Genomic DNA, 21,074 nt, shown 5'->3' on the forward strand with positions numbered 1-21,074 from the left:
AAATGGGAAGGGAATTTTGGTGGGGCGGGGGAATGAAAGTTATTGGTGACCGCAGCACTTTCCTCCGCATTTTTCCTCCCAGAATCACCCCTCCGATAGTCATTACATCATCATTACATCATAACATTGTTTAAAAATGGCAGTCACTAGTGTAGGATGATATTTCCCCAGAATTCTTTTCACAGCAACATAACACAACTGAGACAGCCAATTTGTGGGGGGAAGCAACCCACAAAACCTGCCACGGTAAAAATAAGGTAAGCCAGGGGGGCATTTCCAGCCCCCATTTTGCTCCTGACCTCTCCAACATCTCTAGCTAACATTTCCAGATGAGTATACTGGACTCAGGGTCAAAGTACACACAGTGTTGAACCTGTCTATTAAATATATATTTATTAGCTGTGGGAGCCCCAAGTTTGTGTCAGGGGAAAACCTGAGTAAAGTAAAGTAAAGTGTGCCGTCGAGTCAACTCCTGGCGACCACAGAGCCTCGTGGTTGTCTTTGGTAAAATTCAGGAGGGGTTTACCATTGCCTCTTCCCGCGCAGTATGAGAGGATGCCTTTCAGCCTCTTCCTATATTGCTGCTGCCCAATATAGCTGTTTCCCCTAGTCTGGGAAACATACCAGTGGGGATTCGAACTGGCAACTTCTGGCTTGCTAATCAAGTCATTTTCTCACTGCACAAACCTGAGAGCCAGTGCTTAATCTAGTGGCTAGAACCACAGTTTCCTACTAGGGAGATCTGGGTCCAAATCCCCCTCTGCCATGATACTCACTACATGACCTTGAGGCTGTCGCTACGTCTTGGCTACTCCACCACACAGGGTTCTTGCAGATATAAATGGGAGAGGGGTGATAACTGCTGCTATAGCTATATACTGCATAGAGCGGGGGGTTGGACTAGAAGACCTCAAAGGTCCCTTCGGGCTCTAACATGCTATGCTTTTGTAAGACTGCCCTGAGCTCCTCGGAGAGCTAGAAGCTTGCTTTGCATTTCAAAACAAGAGCAGAAAATCTCAGGAAGCTGAATACCAGAGTTAATACTATGCTTTTTCAGGACTGCGATGGACTTTTGAGGACACAGCCTACTATAGGGAAACATAGGAACATAGGAAGCTGCCATATTCTGAGTCAGACCATTGGCCTATCTAGCTCAGTATTGTTTTCGCAGACTGGCAGCGACTTCTCCAAGGTTGCAGGCAGGAGGAGTCTCTCTCAGCCCTATCTTGGAGATGCTGCCAGGGAAGGAACTTGGAGCCTAGATGCTCTTCCCAGAGCGGCTCCATCCCCTAAAGGGGAATATCTTCCAGTGCTCACACTTCTAGTCTCCCTTGCATATGCAACCAGGGCGGACCCTGCTTAGCTAAGGGGACAAATCATACTTGCTACCACAAGACCAGCTCTCCTCCCCCTTCTCCCTGAGAGTTGCTCCCAGGTTTCAGACCAAGGCTAAACACACCAAGAACAAAAAGCTTGAGTTCTACCTCCCATATACACTGCACCAGCATAGTTTTGCTTCCCGTTTATAGCCCAAACTGCAGGACATTCCCCAAGCTGAAAAGTTGGGCCTCCCTCCTCTATTGCAACATTTGCTGGCATCAAAATATCACCATACTATTATGAATCACTACAAAAAGTTACAGACTCCCTTTCAACAACAACAACAACAACAAAAGTGGCATGCACAAGCCTCAAATGGGGGATTGAAATATTTCCTCCAGGACGGCCCTTCCGTGAGGCGAGGCAGTGACTGCAGGTGGCAACCACAGGTGGCAGGTTTTTGGTGTGGCCTCTTGCTTAAAAAAAAAAAAAGGAAAGAAGGGGAGGTAGGTGCATACAGAAGGTAGGCAGCATTGGGCATCTTGTGTCAGGCACACAGAGATCTTGAGTCGCCCCTCATTTCCTCCAAAAGAGCAGTCCTCCCCTCTAGGGTTCCGGCAGATGGGGCTGTAGCTTAGTGACAGAGCATCTGCTTTACAGGCAGAAGGTTCCAGGTTCAATCCCTGGCAGCCTCTCCAAGATAGGGCTGAGAGAGATTCCTGCCTGCAAGCTTGGAGAAGCCGCTGCCAGTCTGTGTAGACAGTACGGAGCTAGATAGACCATGGGTCTGACCTAGTATATGGCAGCTTCCTATGTTTGGGATGGGGACATAGCTCAGTGGCAGAGCAGCTGCTTTGTATGTAGAATGTCCCCGGTTCAATCCCTGGCAGCATCTCGGTAGGGCGGGGAACGGCTGCTGCCAGTCAGTGAAGGCAGTACTGAGCTAGATGGACCAAAGGATTAGAACATAAGAACAGCCCTGCTGGATCACGCCCAAGGAAGCCCATCTAGTCCAGCATCCTGTTTCACACAGTGGCCCACCAGATGCCGCTGGAAGCCACAGGCAGGAGTTGAGGGCATGCCCTCTCTCCTGCTGTGACTCCCCTGCAACTGGTACTCAGAGGCATCCTGCCTTTGAGGCTGGAGCTGGCCCACAGCCCTCCGACTAGTAGCCGTTGATAGACCTCTCTCCTCCATGAAGTTATCCAAACCCCTCTTAAAGCCATCCAGGTTGTTGGCTGTCACCACATCTTGTGGCAGAGAATTCCACAAGTTGATTATACATTGTTTGAAAAAGCACCTCCATTTGCTGGTCCTAGATTTACTGGCAATCAATTTCGTGGGATGACCCCTGGTTCAAGTGTTGTGTGAGAGGGAGAAGAATTTCTCTCTGTCCAGTTTCTCCACACCATGCATGATTTTACAGACCTCTATCAGGTCTCCCGCAGATTTGACTCCGTAGGAAGCAGCTTCCTATGTTTTTATGTAGCCAACCTGAACGGAAGCAATTTCTAGAGATTGTTCTCCCCCTGTGTTTCACAGGCTTACTTTCAAGAGTCACCTGGAGACGGATGCCGATCCCAGGAAACACCTCGAGGTGTCACAACCCTGCACTTCACAACCCTCCGTCTTGGTGAGATTTTAAGGGGCAAACCAAACAGGGACCAAAAACGGTGGCCTAAGTAGCAAGAGAATAGGAGGATTCACACTGTGCACGTCTCTGCCAACCAATGCCAGTGCCAGATTATTTTGTGCCCTAGGCAAGGCTAAGTACTTGCCCCCCCCCCAAAAAAACTTTCAACTTTGATTTTCAAAAACAGATGTTTTGTTTAAAAAAAGAAAGAAAGAAAAGAAAAGCACAAAACTTGAAACTGCTAAATGTATTTTAAATGGCAAGAATAGGTAATACATCATTTTTTAAAATTATCTTTCTCAAATACACAAGAAAATATTTTGGTACGCAAATCATTTTGATTGATTTGATACCCTCTGCGCCCCTCTGAGGTCGGCGCCCTAGGCGGTAGCCTAGTTGGCCTAATGGTAGCACCGGCCCTGTGCTTGCTTGTAAGTGGCGGCTCGTTTAGGAGTGACAGTCTGTGGCGTGATCCTCCCCCTCTTTTGACAAGTTCTTTGCCAAGAAAGTGGGGAGATCCCAATAGCGATTCTCCCCCTGCCACCCTCAGGCAATGATCTGGAGAAAATTCTGCACCCTCCCTGATCCCTGCTGAAGGGCATATTTTTCCAACAAAAAAAAATGAACCCCGTGAACATTTAGCACAACCCCAGATCACAGAGGAAGGGAGAGGTTATTTGCCTTTGAAAACAATGCACACAAAACCCATAAAGGGGTCTCTTTTTTCCCCTTTAAATGCTAATCTTCCCATGATTTGCTCTTCCAAAACGTACAAAATTGCACGGCTTGATTACTTGCAGCTGATGTCTGGGCTACACATGTCGCAAAATTGAATCAGAAATGAGACGGCGGGGTGGACCCGGGCGCTTTCAGATGGCAGGTGGTGGGTGACATTTCCAAAAAGTCCACTGGGCCAGAGATTCCACTCAAGCAGAAAGCGAGTGCAGCAGGGAGAGGGCTGGGCCGGAATCTGTGGTGCGAGTTCACTCCAGATTTCAGGGGTGCCCCAAGAAGAAACTGAAATATTTCTGAATTTGGGAGGATTTTTTCACACGCTTGCTCTGTCTGTCGAGTTGCACAGCAAGGCTGGCACTGTTGAGATCCAACGGTTCTGATGTGAATCTCTGGCCTCAGGAGAAACTTGAGGATGGGAAGCTTGGGGTGAAGCATAGAATCATTAGAATGGGAAGGTGCCTTGAGGTCCTCTAGTCCAACCCACTGCTCAGCGCAGGAATCTCCTACAACCTCTTGACAGGCGGCTGCCCAGCCTGTGTCTGAAAACCTCCAGTGAAAGAGAGCCCACCACTGCATGTGGCAGATTGTTCCGCTGCCCAACAGCCCTTACAATCAGGAAATGCCTTCTGATGTCTAGCCTGAATCTGCAGCCTTGTAATTTCAACCTATTAGTTCTTATCCTGCTCTCAGGAGTGACAGAGTGCAAGTGTGTGTGACAGCCCTTCAGATATTGGAATACAGCGATCACCTCTCTCCTTAGATAGGAACATAGGGAGCTGCCTTCTACCGAGCCAGACTCTTGGTCCATCTAGCTCAGTATTGTCTACACAGACTAGCAGCAGCTTCTCCAAGGTTGCAGTCAGGAATCTCTGCCAGCCCTGTCTTGAAGATGCCAGGGAGGAAACTTGGAACCTTCTATATTCTGCATGCAAGCCTGCAGGTGCTCTTCCCAGAGTAGCCCCATATCTTACAGTGCTCACATATGTAGTCTCCCATTCAAATGCAAACCAGGGTGTACCCTGCTTAGCAAAGAGGACAATTCACGCTTGCTACCACAAAACCAGCTCTCTTCTCTAGAAGAAGAAGTCTTGCTCTTCTGGGCCCTTTTAGCTTATTTTCAGATCATTATAAGCCCTCCTGGATCAAAAGCCACAGATCAAACTCTTCCCAAATACAGTACTAGTCAATGAAATCTTCCCTCAAGTTAACACATAGGGTAGAAATGAGGTGTGAATAGAGATCAATTTCTTCAGTGCTTTCTTGGGTGACAAACTTGAGCGTAAACCGCCAAGAGATGCAAGTTTTGGGTGGTATAGAAATATGTCAAACAAACAAACAAACAAACTCCCAGCAAGCAAAATAATTATGTTTCTCCTTAGGATGGGGGTTCCCAACCTTGTCCCCATTTGTTGAACTACAACACCGATGATCCACAGACATTGTGGCTGTGGATCATGGGTATTGTAGTCCAACAACATCTAAGGAGGTAAGGTTGGGAACACATGGCCCAAGCAGAAAGTGAACCCCCGCCCTAAGGAGAAACAATGCTGTTGGACTACAATGCCCATTATCCACAGTCATGGAGGCTGCAGATGATGGGTGTTGTAGTCCAGAACCATCTGCCCTAAGGAGCAGCCAAATACTTTAATAATTTGGAGAGATTCCAGTTTATCTGAAATTTTGAGACAATTTTGAGATAATTTTTTGGAGATCATTTTGAGATAATTTCCATTCCGGAGAAAGCAGCACCAAGATTGGTTTACTTGTTTATCAATTCGATTTATATACCACCCTTCCTAAAGTGGCTCAGGGCAGTTTACATTAAAATAAAAAACATAATATTTTTTTTTTTAAAAAACCTCATTTAAACATGATTAAAACTAAAACTAAAACTAGATATCATTAATAGCCAGGGTCATGAAGCCTCGCCTGAAGGCCTCCAAGGAAGATAACCCGCTCATGTCCATGGGGAGCATTTTCCACAACCCAGGGGCGACAGCTGAAAAGGCCCGATCCCAGGTTGCTTCCAGATGGATCGGTGGCACCCAAAGATGGACCCCTCTGGAAGATCTCAGTGAGTGGCGGGGATCTTGTGGAGAAAGGCGCTCTCTCAGGTAACCTGGACCTAAGCCATTCAGACTGTTGCTAGCATCATTCTGTATGCTGCTAGCTATAGCAGCATCCCAAATGCCACTAGCCAAAATGCTTTCATGGCCAGTCTCAGGCCCTAGCAAACGATCCCATTAAAAATGTAAGACATTTGGTCTCCTTGAGTGCAGAACCGACACCTGGCAAGACAGAATCTGCTGCGCCTCGCACCGTTTCTTCCTGACTAGCAGCCACTCGAATCCGAATCCGATCACCCTAACACATTGGCGACTCTGCTGACTTTCCCTCTCTTGAAGGTGTCGGGGCGGGGGGGGGAGAAAGCTGGAGACGAGACCTCGAGCAAAGTGGTTCTGTTTGATGAAAGTCTTTAATTTGTTAATTTCGCTTTGTTTACCCAAACAGCAGTGCAGAACGAAGACATGTTTACACGCGTCTTCCCGACGGATGCAGGCTCTCTGTTCCGAGGGCCGACGTATATATTAGATCTTTGGGTGCGAATGCAAATATAGAAAGAAAGCGTAGGGGGAAATGTTTAACCTGAATGAAGCCCAGGAAACCTTTCTAGAGGCTGGAATGACTTAGTTTTCCATCTAGAGAGAGCTATTCCGATGCTACGGTGGAATCTCCAGGAGCATTTCCAGACAGCAGGCTTTACCGGGCGTAGGTTTTCCCAGGAGTTTTCTGCGAGGCTTTATGGCAAGTTCAAAGTCGTCAAAAAAACTCGACTCAAAAAGGGGATTTTTTTTTTTAAACCCTGGATATAAATCGGTCTACATTCTTAAGTTGCACTGAGAAACCCGAATCGTGTGTGAAATGCTCCCCGATAGCCCGCAGGTCCTTCGGGGGTAGATCTGGCCGATATGTGAACGCACATCCTCCATCCAGAGGAGATGCGAACTAAAAGCCTTGTGTGAAAAAGCTCCTGGCATCAGGTGCCCAGGGAGTGGACCGCAGCCGTTCCCGCCGTGGGTCAGGAAACCTACCAGCCGTGAAATAGTTCAGGAAGGGCGTGCAATAAAAAGGGTGCCACATTTAATAGCTGGGCTGTGAAAATAGGCCAAGCAAGTTACAGCCCTGACCCCTCGGCGACCTCCACGCAGAAGACGCCCCAATTGCTTCCGCGCCGGGGAGCGGGCAGTTTGCGTGCAAGGATAACGAGATCTATGTTGCCGGGAGGCTGGCGTTCATATTCCCTGCTGCTGGAAGGCCACGGTGGGAAGGCACTGGGCAGAGAGTAGCATGTGCCACCATTTATTGTGGCTGAGGATGATGGGAGTTGTAGTTCAACAGCAACCGGAGAGCCAAGGGTGCCTACCCCTATACGAGGGGCTGGATGGAAAACCTTCCCCCAGGGCTAACCATCGGCTGGAAAGACGCCTCATTCTGTGCCACTATATATACTCTGCACTAGGTGCTGTTCAAACAATTTATGGTCATGCAAATTTATTTATTTATTTTATATTTTATTTTATCGTTGAATTTATAGACCGCCTTTCATTAAAAACAATCTCAAGGTGGTATACGAAAGTTAAAATGGCCGCCACAGGCACGCAGAGGGCCGAAAAGGTCCTGAAACAGGCCGAACCAACCCTTGGAGACATGGGGGAAGCCTGGCAGGGGGAGGAGGAGCTGCTGGAGACCCCCCCTCCCGTGGCCACTGCAGCCTTGCAGAGGCCACCACAGCTGCCGGAGGTAAGTCATCACTTATTTTAGACTATTTCAACGCCACCCTCGAACCAGGCCTAAACCGGTTTGAATTTGAACCAAGCCGGACTCCCCATGCTACGGGGCAAAAATGAATATGCCCAGTCCGAACCAAACCAAACCGAACCAAGCAAACTGGTTTTGTGCACATCCCTACCCTGGCATCCGTGTGTTCAGAGGGAATGGTTGCTTCCAAAACCAGCCTCTCCACATTCCGCCTGATGAGAACATATTCATGGGGCAAATGCATGGGTGGGGCAACCCAAGGCTCTCCAGCGGCGGTTGGACTACAACTCCCATCATCCCCAGGTGCAACTGTGGCAGGGGATGATGGGAGCTGAAGTCCAACAGCTGGAGAAGTACTTGTAAGGGAATAGGAAGCACTCAGAGGCTAACTGAAAGGATTGTATGAAGGTGGAAGGTTGCATAAGCTTTTGTGGATGACAGCTGCAGAGTCACCCCTGGGCGAGAGCATTTCAAGAGCGAGACATACATGGTGACATTGGGCGGTGGGTGGGGAGACACCACTTCAAAAAGAATTGCTTCCCACCAGTATGGAAACGCAATCTGCTCGCTGCTTACACCTGCGTAACAGACTGTACACTCAGAATCTATTTGGCCCTTTATTAGTAAAATGTATTTAAATACTGCTTTACACACACACACATGCACACCCCACAAAGCAGTTTCCACAGTCAAAAGAATAAGGAGACAGTTCCCTGTCTCAAAAGGGCCCAGTCTAAAATGAGAAACCAGTGAGACCCCAGAAACAGTCACTGGGAGGGATGCTATGCTGGGCTGAAGCGGGATACTTGCTCTCCCTGCAAAACAGAAAGGAGCCCCCACTTTAAAAGGTGCCTCTTAGCCCAGATAGGAGAGGCGATTCCCAAATGCGAGAGAACCTGAAAATGGTTCCCTGGCCCGAAGGGCTCATAATCTTAAAAAGGGAAAAAGACACAAGGGAAACTCCAGCAGCAGCCACTGGGAAGGATGCCATCCTAGGCCGTAGAGGGATATTTGCAGGGAAACATAGGGAGCTGCCTTCTTCTGAGTCAGCCAATTGGTCCATCGAGCTTAGTATTGTCTACACCAGGCCTGCTCGACGTTGTTTCTCCAGCTGTTTTTTGGATGACAACTCCCATAATCCCCAGCCACAGTGGCCAATAGCCAGGGATTATGGGAACTGTAGGCCAACAACTGCAGGAGGGCTGAAGTTAAGCATCCTTGGTCTATATCAGGCCTGCTCAATTTAGGCCCCCCCAGCTGTTTTTGGACTACAACTCCCATAATTCTCAGCCACAGCAGCCAATAGCCAGGAATTATGGGAATTGTAGGCCAGCATCTGCAGGAGGGCCGAAGTTGAGCAGGCCTGGTCTATATAGACTGACAGCAGTTTCTCCCAGGCTGCAGGCAGGAGTGTCTCTCAGCTCTATCTTGGAGATGCTGCCAGGGAGGGAGCTTGGAACCTTCTGAATGCAGATGTCCTTCCCAGAGTGGGCCCACTAAGGGGAATATCTTACAGCACCCACATGTAGTCTCCCATTCAAAAGCAAACCAGGGAAGACCCTGCTTAGCAAAAGGAGCAATTCATGCTTGCTGCCACAAGGCCAGCTCTCCTCCCTCTTGCTCTCCCTCTGCTAAACAGAAGAGAGCCCCCACTTGAAAGGGGGCCCCTTTGCCCAATTAGGAGGTGCAGTTCCCAGATTGTGTGCCCCAAGAGGGCCTGAAGATGGTTTCTAGTCCCAAAGACTAAAATCTAAAAAGCAACACAAAGAGCACACCAGCAACAGCCGTTGGGAAGAACGCTCTGCTGGGCTGACCAGGTACAGTGGCTTTCCCCATAAGAAACAAGAGTCACCATTAGAGAAGTACATGGAACAATTTTTTTTTTTACTTCAAATCAAATTCCGAAAATTCATTTTGAAATCAGATTTGAATTTGGCCTGAAAATTCAATTCAAATTTGAGTCAGTTCGACCCTGTTTCGGCACCTTTTTTTAACCAACAAGGGGGTTGGTGAGTTTGTGTAATGATTTTTAAATGTGCCAAATAGCTCTTGGATGGAATTTGATAATTCCATTCATTTTGAATGGAAATTCAAAATTCAAAATTCATTCAAAATTCATTTTGAATTCAAATCAAATTGCCCTTGTAAAGGGTAATTCGATTCAAATTTGAATCACTCAGATCACCCAGACGCGAGCTGAATCTATTTGAACTGATTTGCACATCCCTAGTTACCATTTTAAACAGTGCCTCTTTGTCATGTTTCCAGTGGTTAGACCTCCCCTTTTACTCTCCCTCACCCCACAACTATTTTCTCCTGAAGAGGGAGGGAACAACCCCTCAAAACACACACACAGTCAGGAGAGCTGCAGAGAAGACACTCTCAAGATTACCAAAAGGGCTAGTTACCCTATATCACAACCTCCAACATTTCACAGTTAAAAACCAGGGCATTCATTGTAACTCCCCCTCGTCTCCTCCCAGGAGAGTTGGTCTTGTGGCCGCAAGCATGGATTGTTCCCTTTGCTAAGCAGGCTCCACCCTGGTTTGAATTTGAATGGGAGACTACATGTGTGAGCACTGTAAGACATTCCCCTTAGGGGATGGGGCCGCTCTCGGAAGAGCACCTGCTTGCTTGCAGGCAGAAGGTTCCAAATTCCCCCCCTGGCAGCATCTCCAAGATAGGGCTGAGAGAGACTCCTGCCTGCAACCTGTGTAGACAACACTGAGCAAGATGGACCAATGGTCTGACCCGGTATAAGGTAGCTTCCTGTGTTCCTATGTCCTCTTACCCAAGATCAGTGCCCAAGCGCCCCCCACCCCCATGAGGCACTGGTGCTCTTTCTATTATATGTGGGATTCATTTACCCTGCAATAGCCCGCCACCCAGCACGTTAAATGCCAAGACGGTGCTCGGTCTTCTGGTTCACGATATAGCTGAAAACACATAATTGCCTGATAATATCCTTTCTCACTCAAAAATAGACCTCAGCAGCTGCAGCAGGCAAAGAGGACGGCAATCCATGGCACAGCGCCTTAGCGTTCATGTGTCTGCGTTTGAAGGCATGTGCGCTCAGGACAGGAAATGTCCACTGCACCTCAATTGGAAATTTAATTTCTGGAGACCCCAGGGAGGGAACGGAACCCTGATGAAGGACAACTCTCCATATTGTAACACGGCATCCGCCAAAGGTGATCCATTTATTACTGTTATCCCACCCTTCTTCCAAGGAACTCAGGGGGATATATATGGTCCCCCTACTTTATGCCCACAACAACCCTGTAAGGTAGGTTAGGCTGAGAAAGAGCAATTAGCGCAAGGTCACCCAGTGAATTTCATGGCCAACTGGGGATTTGAACCTGGGTCTCCCAAGTCCTAGTCTGACACTCTCACCACACTGATAGCATCACGGAATGTTAGAACTGGAAGGGACCTTAGAGGTCTTCTAGTCCAGCCTTCTGCTCAATGCAGGAATCTGCTTCAGCATCCCTGACAGATGGTCACCCAGTCTCAATTTGAAAACTGCCAACCAAGGTGAGCCCATGAGGCAGGCTGTTCCACTGTCAAACGGTTCATACTGTTAAGAAGTTTTCCGTCATGTCTAGCCTCAATCTGCCTTCTTGTGAGTTCTAGTCCTGCCTCTGAAGCAGCAGAGAACAAGTCTGTTCCTTCTTCTATGTGACAACCCTCCAGCTATTTGAAGATAGCTATCAAACCTCCCTTTAGTCTTCTCTTCTCCAGGCTAAACATACCCACCTCGTTTAATCATTCCTCATAGGACTTGATCTGCAGACTCCTCCCCTTGACTGCCCTCCTCCGAACCCATTCCAGTTCCCCAATAAGTGGGGGGCAGAATTGGACACAATATTCAGAGTGAGATCTGGCCAACACAAAATAGACTGCAAGGATTACTTATAGTAATCTGGACACTATGCTCCTGTTAATGCAGCAGAAGATTGCTTTCACCATTTTAGCTGCTGCATCACACTGCTGGCTCACATTCAGCATTGGCTTCTCTCACGTGAATCAGCGGTTCCCATGAGACCATTCAGAGAGCCCTTCTTGCCTATGTTGCCTCACTGGGAAGTTGGTATTCATTCCCCCCCCCCAGATACCCACCAAGGTTTTCAGATACCCTCCTCCTCCAGCTCCTCGGAATATCACCACCACCTCGGCAGTGCCCTGATTGGTTTAGCACTGTGAGGGCTGGGCCGAGGGCGGGGCTTGCCATGTACGTCCTTGGTCTTTTATATACAGAGATGAGCTCCCATATATCATGAGACAGGCAGATTCATTTGAGACAAGGTACCCAAATATTTAGGGTTTCAAGCAGGGCTGGAGCATTTCCAGAGGGGGCTTTTTAGCTCACTTCTCCTCTGAAATGGAGGGTGTGCATTTACATATCAGCCAGATTTACCCCGAAGTCACTGTGAGCACTCCCCGAAGTCACTGTGAGCACTCCCCGAAGATTTACCCCGAAGTCACTGGAAGCTATCAGGGAGCACTCTAGGCACAATTTGGGTTTTTCATTTCGTGTTAGAGTGTCGTCCGATTTATATCCAGGGTTTAAAAAAAATCCACTTTTTGCATGGGATTTGGGGGGCAAATTCAAACTCGCAGTAAAAGCCTCGTGGTAAAGTCTGGAAATTCTCCTGAAGATGTTTGACTACAACTCCTATCATACCTGACTACTGTGGCTGGGGATAATGGGAGTTGTAGTCCAACAACAGCCAGAGGGGCTGAAATCGCGAAAGTCTGGTTTACACTAGCCCTTGGAATCATGCCTGAAAACAAACTTCTAACCAGTGCAGCTGAAAAAGAACTGATGTCAAATGTTGGGGAGGTGGTGGTGGTGGGGAGGGCTTGAACCAAAAGACCCTTACCATTGCATTCCAGACCAGCTGATGTTGCCAAAGATTTTGCACAGGTCCTTGTTGAGAGTGTTATAGTAATCCAGTGATGATGCAACAAGGACCTGGATTACCCTGGCCAGACCAAACCAAGATAGAAATGGACGCAGCTATCAGTGGTAGCTAAAGACCCTTGTTCACCTGAGAAAGGGTGCCAAATGCCACCCCCTTGGTGTGCCCCCTCGTCCCTTTCTCCATCCTTTGTTTTTTAAAAAGCAGGGGGCTTAGACATGGAGGTTTATCAATGACTAGAGGCTACCTCCAGCCTCATTGGGAAGATGCCTCTAAATACCAGTTGAAGGGAGTGACAGCAAGAGAGAGGCAGGCCCTCCCCTCTTGTCTGTGGGCTTCTCAGAGGCATCTGGTGGGCTACTGTGGGAAACAGGATGCTGGACTAGAAAGGCCTCGGTCCTGATCCAGCAGGGCTGTTCTTGCGTTTTTATTAGAAGCACATCTCGCCACCTCGCTGGTCCCCCATAATCCTGCCACTTGAAGTCACTGCCTCGCCTCATGGAAGGGTCGCCCCAGCAGCAGAAGCCCAAATGGGCAAAAGCCCTCTGGGCCTCAATTGGCACTTGGACATTCAAGCATAATTCTGAGTCTAGGAGAGCCCCAAGCTGTGAAGCTGCTTCTTCAGCAGAATTGCAACACCATCCAGAACGGACTGATAAACCATTGCTGAATCAGCAGATCTTCCGATCAGGAGGGGCTCCTTCTTGCCAGATTTCATTCCAGCTTGATAGCTCACATCAATTTCTCCCTTTCACGCCCAACGTTCTTCAAATTTGACCCAAACTTTCAGAAGTTCAGCTCAGAAATACTGGACTAGATGGAGCAATGGTCTGACCCAGTATAAAACAGCTTCCCAAGTTCATGTAGTTTCACAGATGAACAAAATTACTCATTAAATACCACACTGGCTGGTTTTAAATGGGCTCTAAAAACCATTTTTATTTCATCTGGCTTTTAATTCACAATTTTAATATCTTGGCTGATTTTAAACACTGGCTGATATCTAGACTAAGGTACTCAACAGTGCTACTCAGGAGATACTCTAAGGCAGGGGTTCTCGACCTTGGGTCCCCAGATGTTGATGGACTTCAACTTCCATAATCCCCAACCAAAGGGCACTGGGACTGGGGATTATGGGAGCTGAAGTCCAATAACATCTGGGGACCCAGGGTTGAAAATCTCTTCTCTAAAGGACTACTTATTTTCAGTAGGACTGCACAGGACAGGAGTAATCTAGTCTGGACGTCAGCCATTGGTTTGCGCTTACCACTTATCTTTTATATCTAGATGTCTTGTTTTTGTGCTTTGATATTTATGGAAAAATTTTTGAACATCAGTGCAGAAGTGTTTTAAATAGTCTGCAAAAGAGCATCCTGATCTTAAGACTGTAATATATTGCAGGGAGGGATTCCACAATGTTCTCTACCTACATTTTGCTCCCCTCTTTTATTATTTCACGTCCAGCTTGAAGAAGAGCTCTGTGAAACCCAGAAGCTAGCACACCACTTCCACTTGGTGATTTTTAGACAGCCTTAATAGAGGGACAAAGACTAGCACACTGCAGGGAAGGATTCTACTATGTTCTCCACCAACATTTTGCTCCCCTCTTTTATTTATTTCACATCCAGCTTGAAGAAGAGCTCTGTGAAACCCAAAAGCTAGAACACCATGGGGACCTTTTATAAAAGACAGAATTAAATTAAGGCACTAATAAAAAAACATTACAATACTGGTTCTCCAGTGGAATGCTTTGGACTCTCCAGAGCAGTTAATTTAAAATGTTCATAGTGCACGGTTTGGGAATTACTGCTTGACAGTAAAAGCATTTTAAAAAAAAGATGCTGTCATTCACTTAAGGTTACTTGGGTCTAGGCCCCTGCCGCAGCTGCTCCTTTAAGTCCATGTTTGACAGTGTGCATTTTGCACCTTGCAAGAGATACCTTCTCACCTTGAAATCTCCAGATGAGAATATCTATGCTATGAGAATTTTCTTTTCTTTTTAAGAAAACCGAACACCACAAGTCGCTGGAATGGAGGCTGTGGTTGAGCACCTGAGTTGCATCTTAAAATCAATGCTTTTTTTTTTTTAATGCACATTCTGCTACCCAAAAATACAGGGGATAAGGGTTTTGAAATGTGTTTAAAAGGCCAGAAGATCTACAGAGAGGTCTTCTGTGCCCATTCCACAGACTGGTGCATTTTAGTCTGTGATAGACATCTCAGCTGCCCTGTATTACAGGGACTGTTCCAATATCTGGGGAACTGCCCCTGTTCACCGTCTCTGTTTTGCCTTTAAGGAAGAATTGCCCAGATTCTGGACTAGATCTGAAGTTCCAGATTCCCCAATCTTTTCCAGGAGACTCTGAAAAGGGGAAGTTAGAGCTCAGGATTGGAGGGGGGCAGAATTGAACATTAGGACACATAGAACCCTAGAATGTCAGAGCTGGAAGGGACCTTGGAGGTCTTCTAGTCCAGCCCCCTGCTCACTGCAGGAATCTACTGCAGCATCCCTGGCAGAGGGCCATCCAGCCTCTGCTGGATAGCCTTCAGTGAAGGAGAGCCCACTATTGCATGAGGCAGGCCGTTCCGCCGTCACTTTCCCAGAAAACCCATATCTCTGCATGCAACCACCCCAAAGGCCAAGACTTCTTGTTCAAATGACCCTGTCTCTTTATCTCCAGAGCTCTGCCCAAATCCAGGAACTTCTGAGCGACAACCAAGACACCTGAGCTTTGAAACTTAAGAAGTTTCCCACCCTTGTGCTAGATAGCACACACAGTTATATACGGCTCTTGGGAAGGCAGGCATGATGGACAGAAGGAGGAGAGCTGGTCTTGCTAACTGAGGAAAGAGACACCTTTTAAAGTGGCGATTCTCTTATATTTAGCAGGGGGAGAGCAGCTGGCCCTATCCAACCCCAGCATAGCATCCCTCCAGTGGCTGCTTCTGGTATCTGCCTTGTGTTTCTTTTTAGATTGCGAGCCCTTTGGGGACAGGGAACCATCTTATTTATGTATTATTTATTTTTCCATGTAAACTGCTTTGATAATTTTGTTGGAGAGCAGTATATAAATAGTACTAGTCGTCGTAGTAGCAGCAAACACAATTGTCCCCTTTGCAAAGCAGGGTCTGCCCTGGTTTGCCTTTGAATGGGAGACTACACGTGTGAGCACTATAAGATATTCCCCTCAGGGGATGGGGCCACTCTGGGAAGAGCATCTAGGTTCCCAGTTTCCTCCCTGGCAGCATCTCCAAGACAGTGCTGAGAGAGATTTCTGCCTGCAACCCTGGAGAAGCTGCTGCCAGCCTGTGTAGACAGTACTGAGCTAGATAGACCAAGGGTCTGACTCGGTATACGGCAGCTCCCTATGTTTCTAGGTTTGTTCATCCATATTTTTTAATTTGTTTGTTTGTTATTTCTCGATGTAAACCACTTTGGAAACGTTTGTTGAAAAGCAGTACATAAAGATTTGTTTTGTTGTCGTTGTTCACAAGTGTTAACTGGGTGACACAAGTGTCCGATCTACCTGGCCTCAGGATCTGAACTCGTTCCCAATTTTCAGTCATGTGTGAGTAACCGGCAAGGTAGGTGGTAGGCAAGTGCGATCATTTGCCAAGTAACAGCAGGGTAGGGCGGTTTCTCCCCCTACCTCATCCAGAAGCCCAGAGCCTTCAGCGTCAGGCGGTATATCAATCAATCAATCAATCAAAAAAATAAATGGCATCTGGGCAGGGCACACCCATCCTCTCTAGTGGGCATTTAGCAGAGGCTCACACTCCCTGCCTCCTACCTTGCTTTTTACCTGCCCACAACTGAAAATCAGGAACGAGCACAGCGTCCCAAGATGGGGAGAATCTTGTCCTCTCCATTTGAAAGCCGGGTGACTAAGCCTAGTCCCTGGCAAGGCTTTCAAATCTTCACAGAGATGGCTCCCGGACAAAAGCGATGGAGTCACCATTATGCCCACTTCTCAGATGAGGAACCGAAGCTGTGGAATTCTCTGCCACAAGGTGTGGTGACAGCCAACAACCTGGATGGCTTTAGGAAGGGTCTGGATATCTTCATGGAGGAGAGGTCTATCAATGGTTACTAGTCGGAGGGCTGTGGGCCACCTCCAGCCTCAAAGACAGGATGCCTCTGAGTACCAGTTGCGGGGGAGTAACAGCAGGAGAGAGAGGGTGTGCCCTCAACTCCTGCCTGTAGGCTCCCAGTGGCATCTGGTGGGCCACTGTGCGAAACAGGATGCTGGACAAGATGTCCTTGGGCCTGATCCAGCAGGGCTGTTCTTATGTTCTTATGCTCTAAGCTGGGAGAGAAAGGAGCTTGCCCCAGGCCACACTGAGTCCATGACAGAGGTGGAACCTTAGCACAGTTCCCAGAACCAAACATCAGCTCTCTAGCCTCACAATTGGCAGATGAGGTAGGAGGCCTGTGTCTGGCCTGTGCTGCTGCCTCAGACAGCAAGTGTGGGCTGACATGATAGAATGCTCTTCCGTACGAAAATTCCCCTCACTGAGAAAGCTAGCATATCAGGGAGAAGGGGTGTCCTAACCTTGCCTTTTCCTTGGCATGCTAGATTTCTACATGCAGGGAGTTATTTTGTACATAGTGGCATTCTGGCATGGCAGCACCTCATTTGCTGTTTGTGAGAACAGGCTTCTGTCTCAGCCTCTCTCTCTCTCTGCACTCAGAGTGCAGAGATCTCATGGTGAAGTCAGAATCCTACCACAAACTGGACTCCCAAATAGATGTGCACGAAACAAATTTTTTGATTTGTTTCAAATTCAAATTGAATTCTGAAGATTCATTTTGAATTTGAATCAAATTCAAATCTGGTCTGAAAATCTGATTTGCTCAGGGGGCCAGAATGATTTTTAAAAGATGCCAAACATCTCTCGAATCGAATTTGAATCCACTTTTGAAAATCTGATTCAAATTCAAATTGAATTGCCCTTTAAGGGGTGATTTGATTCAAATTTGATTTGAGTTGAATAAATTCTAATTTGAATCGATTTCCATATCCCTGCTTCCAATATGCCAACTTAGAAATTCCCATATCAAGGGTGTGTAAGCTCTCAAACTGACTCATAATGACCTGTAAAACCCTAGAAGATGTGCACACTGCTCATCTTCTTTAACTTAATGAGCTTGCAGTCTTCTGTTATGAATAACAGATTGTTAGAGTTCAAAGGGACCTCGGAGGTCTTCTAGTCCAACCCCCCAGTTCTGTGCAGCAATGTGCTATAACAATAAATAATAACCACCACCTCTACCTTTATACTAGGGATTCTCAACCTTGGGTCCCCAGATGTTATTGGACTTCAACTCCCATAATCCCTAGCCCCAATGGCCTTTGATTGGGGATTCTGGGAGTTGAAGTCCATCAGCATCTCGGGACAGGACCCAAGGTTGAGAACCCCTGCTTTATACAACCCAGACCTCATCTATGCATTCATCAGCATGAAGTGATAGTGTCCCCAGGCATTAACATAGACTGTACCACTTCTGGTGACAGGTAGGCAATACCATTTTTTAAAATGTAAAAAGAAATCCTTGCATGTAGAAAACTAAGTTCTAGCTGAATCTCTCTGCTGCACTAGTTTTCTACTAGCAAGTGTGTGTGTGTGTGGGGGGGGGGGTTTGCATTCAAAAACGTGGTCTGCCACACCTGTAGTATTATAGTCCACCTGCAGAATTACTGTGGCTCAGGACTCTACCACTTGATTCTGCTGCATGCAGAGAACAGACCCATGTCTGCATCACAAGAGCTTTTCCAAGCGGCTGCCCCATATCTGAAGAATGCTCCTCTTATCTCTCGCAACTTGAGTGTGTTCCAACAGCATTCCAGCAAGCTTTGCATCCCTGTTCTCCCCCCCCCCGCTCTTTTTTAATGGCTGGAGTTTAACAAGCACAAGATAACTGGGTTTAATTCAATACAGAAGGTTTCTATTTTGGAAGATATGGATGTGTTGGCTGCTTTAAAAAAAAATTCTTAACCCACCCTGTCCAGAGAGTAGAGTTCACCTGCCCCAATCCTCCAGAGCAGGGCAGGTTAAAAAACAGAGCAACTCTACAGATGAGAATTCTCTCCAGATCATCAATTTTGCCTCCACGATAGATAATCCCAGACAAAGACCTCTGGAAATGACAAATAAGACCATCTCAGAGGACAGGATTTTGTCAAGGTCAAAAGGTGAATCAGTGGCAGAGAAGCCTGCGGCTCGGAAGGAATCAGGGCAGAAAAAGCAACTCCTGCGACTGGATATTAAACACCTTAATGATTAAGGATAACCTCTTTTTGCCAGGCCCACACAGCTGTGAGCTGCCTGTATCTGATTTTCATAAGGCCATCTCCCTCCCAGACAGACCCGAAAGTTGGTGGAGGGGTAGGTGGGAAATCAGGTTTTCTAACCACGGGGGTCGGGGGATGAATTCATGGACTTTGGGTGAATACCAGTGCTCGAGGGATGCGGCAGGATGACGGAAAAGCAAACACCAACAGGCCCAAGAAACCACAAGGGTCTAATCAAAGTTCTACCGGTGGTCTTTATCGATCTTTGCTCTGTCAGCATTAATGAGGATGCATCTACAAGCAGAAGAGGCAGACGGCCAAGGGTGTGTATGGGAGGAATTTATGGCGGCAATACTCTGGTGAAGCACTCCAGACATGCTCAGGAGTACCCTTCGTATTCTTGTACACATTCCAGAGCATTCAACACAGGGCCCAGGGCTGTTCTATGCCCCAGATTGATCCCAGCACTCATTTTCTGCTTTGGCCAACCTAACTGATCAAGCATCTGCTTTGCATGCAGAAGGTCCCCGGTTCAGTCCACAGAATCTCAAGGTAGAGCCGAGGAAGCTCCTGTCTGAAAGCCTGCAGGGCTGCTGCCAGTCTGTGCAGACAACCCTGAGCTAGCTGGACCAATGCTCGGGCTCAGCAGACGGCAGCTTCTTGTGTTCCTAACCTGTTCAGGTTCAAGAGATTCAAATGATGGGCGGGGGGGGGGGGGGGCGTTGATTAGAAAAAAAGAAACAACAAAGGCCCAGAATTGTGGCTGGGCTGGGTTAGGTAGAACTGACTCGGCACATCAGAGAGAGGGGGTTTCACACAAATTGGGGAGGATCAGTATTAAAAGTCCCACAGAGCAGGGGTGCAAATCCCTCCCCAAGCATTTGAGTCCCCACCCCATTTTAATGAACTTTCCCACCAAAGCCATCAACCCATATCTCCCTCCCCAAAAAGCTGTTCTCCCCCCCACCACCGCCAAACCTAACAACCCATATCTTTCCCCCAAAGTGGCTTTACTTCCCCCCACCACACAAAAAATTAAGTGAGGAGTTGCTCCTTAAGCTTCCCCTCTGTCTGAAGCCTGGAGCCAGGGTTTGATGAGACCAGGTGGTCGGGAAGAAGAAAAACAGGAGGTTCCTGTACATATCCAGGAAGTGTGCTATTTATTGCTGTAGCCACCCTGCTGCCCCGAGCAGGGGGTTGGACTAGAAGACCTCCAAGGTCCCTTTCCACTCTAGGATTCCAAGATTACATTTCAACCCACCCACCCCCACCAATGTTATTTCACAATAATGGAGACTCTCGATGCCTTTTACTGTGGAATGCTGCAGAAAGAAAGCGCACTCTTGCTAGATCAGGATCAAAGATCAGCGATTGCCACCGGAGCAGGTTTAATAAGAGCCAAGCTCCACAGGACTTGGTGACTACGGGGCTCACCTCTGAGCATGCAGAACAATCAAAGCATCTTTGAGCACGTGCAGAGTGCTATCCCTGCACCACCCACTGACCAAAGTTAGGCCCCCGCCCCCTGCCCCCGCATGCGGACACTTAGGTTTCAGGGACAGGAAAGATAACTTCCAGGTAAGGTCAATACTCTGCCCCTTTCTTAACATATCCAAGGAGGGGAAGGCCTTTGACGGTCAGCAGAGCAAACAATGAGGACTAGAAACATGCTTATGTGCAGGAGGGAAATGTCGCCAGAGGCACCACCAGACAGAGTCCTACCCTTGTAAGCCCCCACCAAGTTTTAACCCCAGAACACAAGCCGTGACAAGGGTGCTCCTGAGCATACGCAGGATGCGCTCTCCATCACCTAGGAACAGCACACTTCCAGAGAAGGGTTTCGAGACCAGAGCATACGACTGTATGCTCAGCAACTTTGGCCATTTTATAAACAAGCCGCCACAGGGGGCAGGGGAGGTACCTGTGATGACAAAGACCCCCCACTGACCCAAATCCAGAGAACACACCACAAGGCAGGGGGGGCGCTGTTGAAGCAGCACACCCATTTCACAGGCGGGCCTCTAAATGAATTCTTCCCCAGATTAGGATGTTGTACCACCCCCCCTCCACCTAGCTTCCAGCACAACCCTCCACTTCTGTTCATTTTGCTCACCCTAACGCTGCTAAAACATATACTTTAAAAATTACCCTTCTTTCCTCTCCTATAGATATGAAGTTATTTCCTAAAATAGCCGGGGTCGCTAGCCTCTCCTTGCCTCTACAATAGGTGGTCAGGAAGGAGATGGGTGGTGATGGTGTGTGTGTGTGCGCGCGGGGTGGGTGGGAGAGAGATATCCAGCTCTCTCCCTCTTATCAATATTTCCGCATCACCCTCCTATTTCATGGGGGGGG

The 21,074-nt window shown here is 47.8% G+C and overlaps 1 protein-coding gene, 1 long non-coding RNA gene and 1 other non-coding gene across 6 annotated transcripts in view; 2 read left to right on the forward strand and 1 right to left on the reverse strand.

Annotated features, from left to right (window-relative positions):
- SEMA6B (semaphorin 6B) overlaps positions 1–21,074 on the reverse strand; it is a 261,480-nt gene that overhangs the window by 168,735 nt on the left and 71,671 nt on the right. The gene's annotated exons all lie outside the window — the stretch shown is intronic.
- On the forward strand, positions 1,944–2,015 carry TRNAV-UAC (transfer RNA valine (anticodon UAC)). The gene has a single exon. It is a non-coding gene; the product is annotated as a tRNA-Val (tRNA).
- Positions 7,017–15,908, forward strand: LOC128344457 (uncharacterized). The gene is made up of 3 exons (XR_008315862.1): positions 7,017–7,489; positions 10,492–10,698; positions 15,111–15,908. It is a non-coding gene; the product is annotated as an uncharacterized LOC128344457 (long non-coding RNA).

This window comes from Hemicordylus capensis, chromosome 2 (assembly GCF_027244095.1).
Source record: "Hemicordylus capensis ecotype Gifberg chromosome 2, rHemCap1.1.pri, whole genome shotgun sequence".
In the NCBI taxonomy this organism is placed as follows: Eukaryota; Metazoa; Chordata; class Lepidosauria; order Squamata; family Cordylidae; genus Hemicordylus; species Hemicordylus capensis.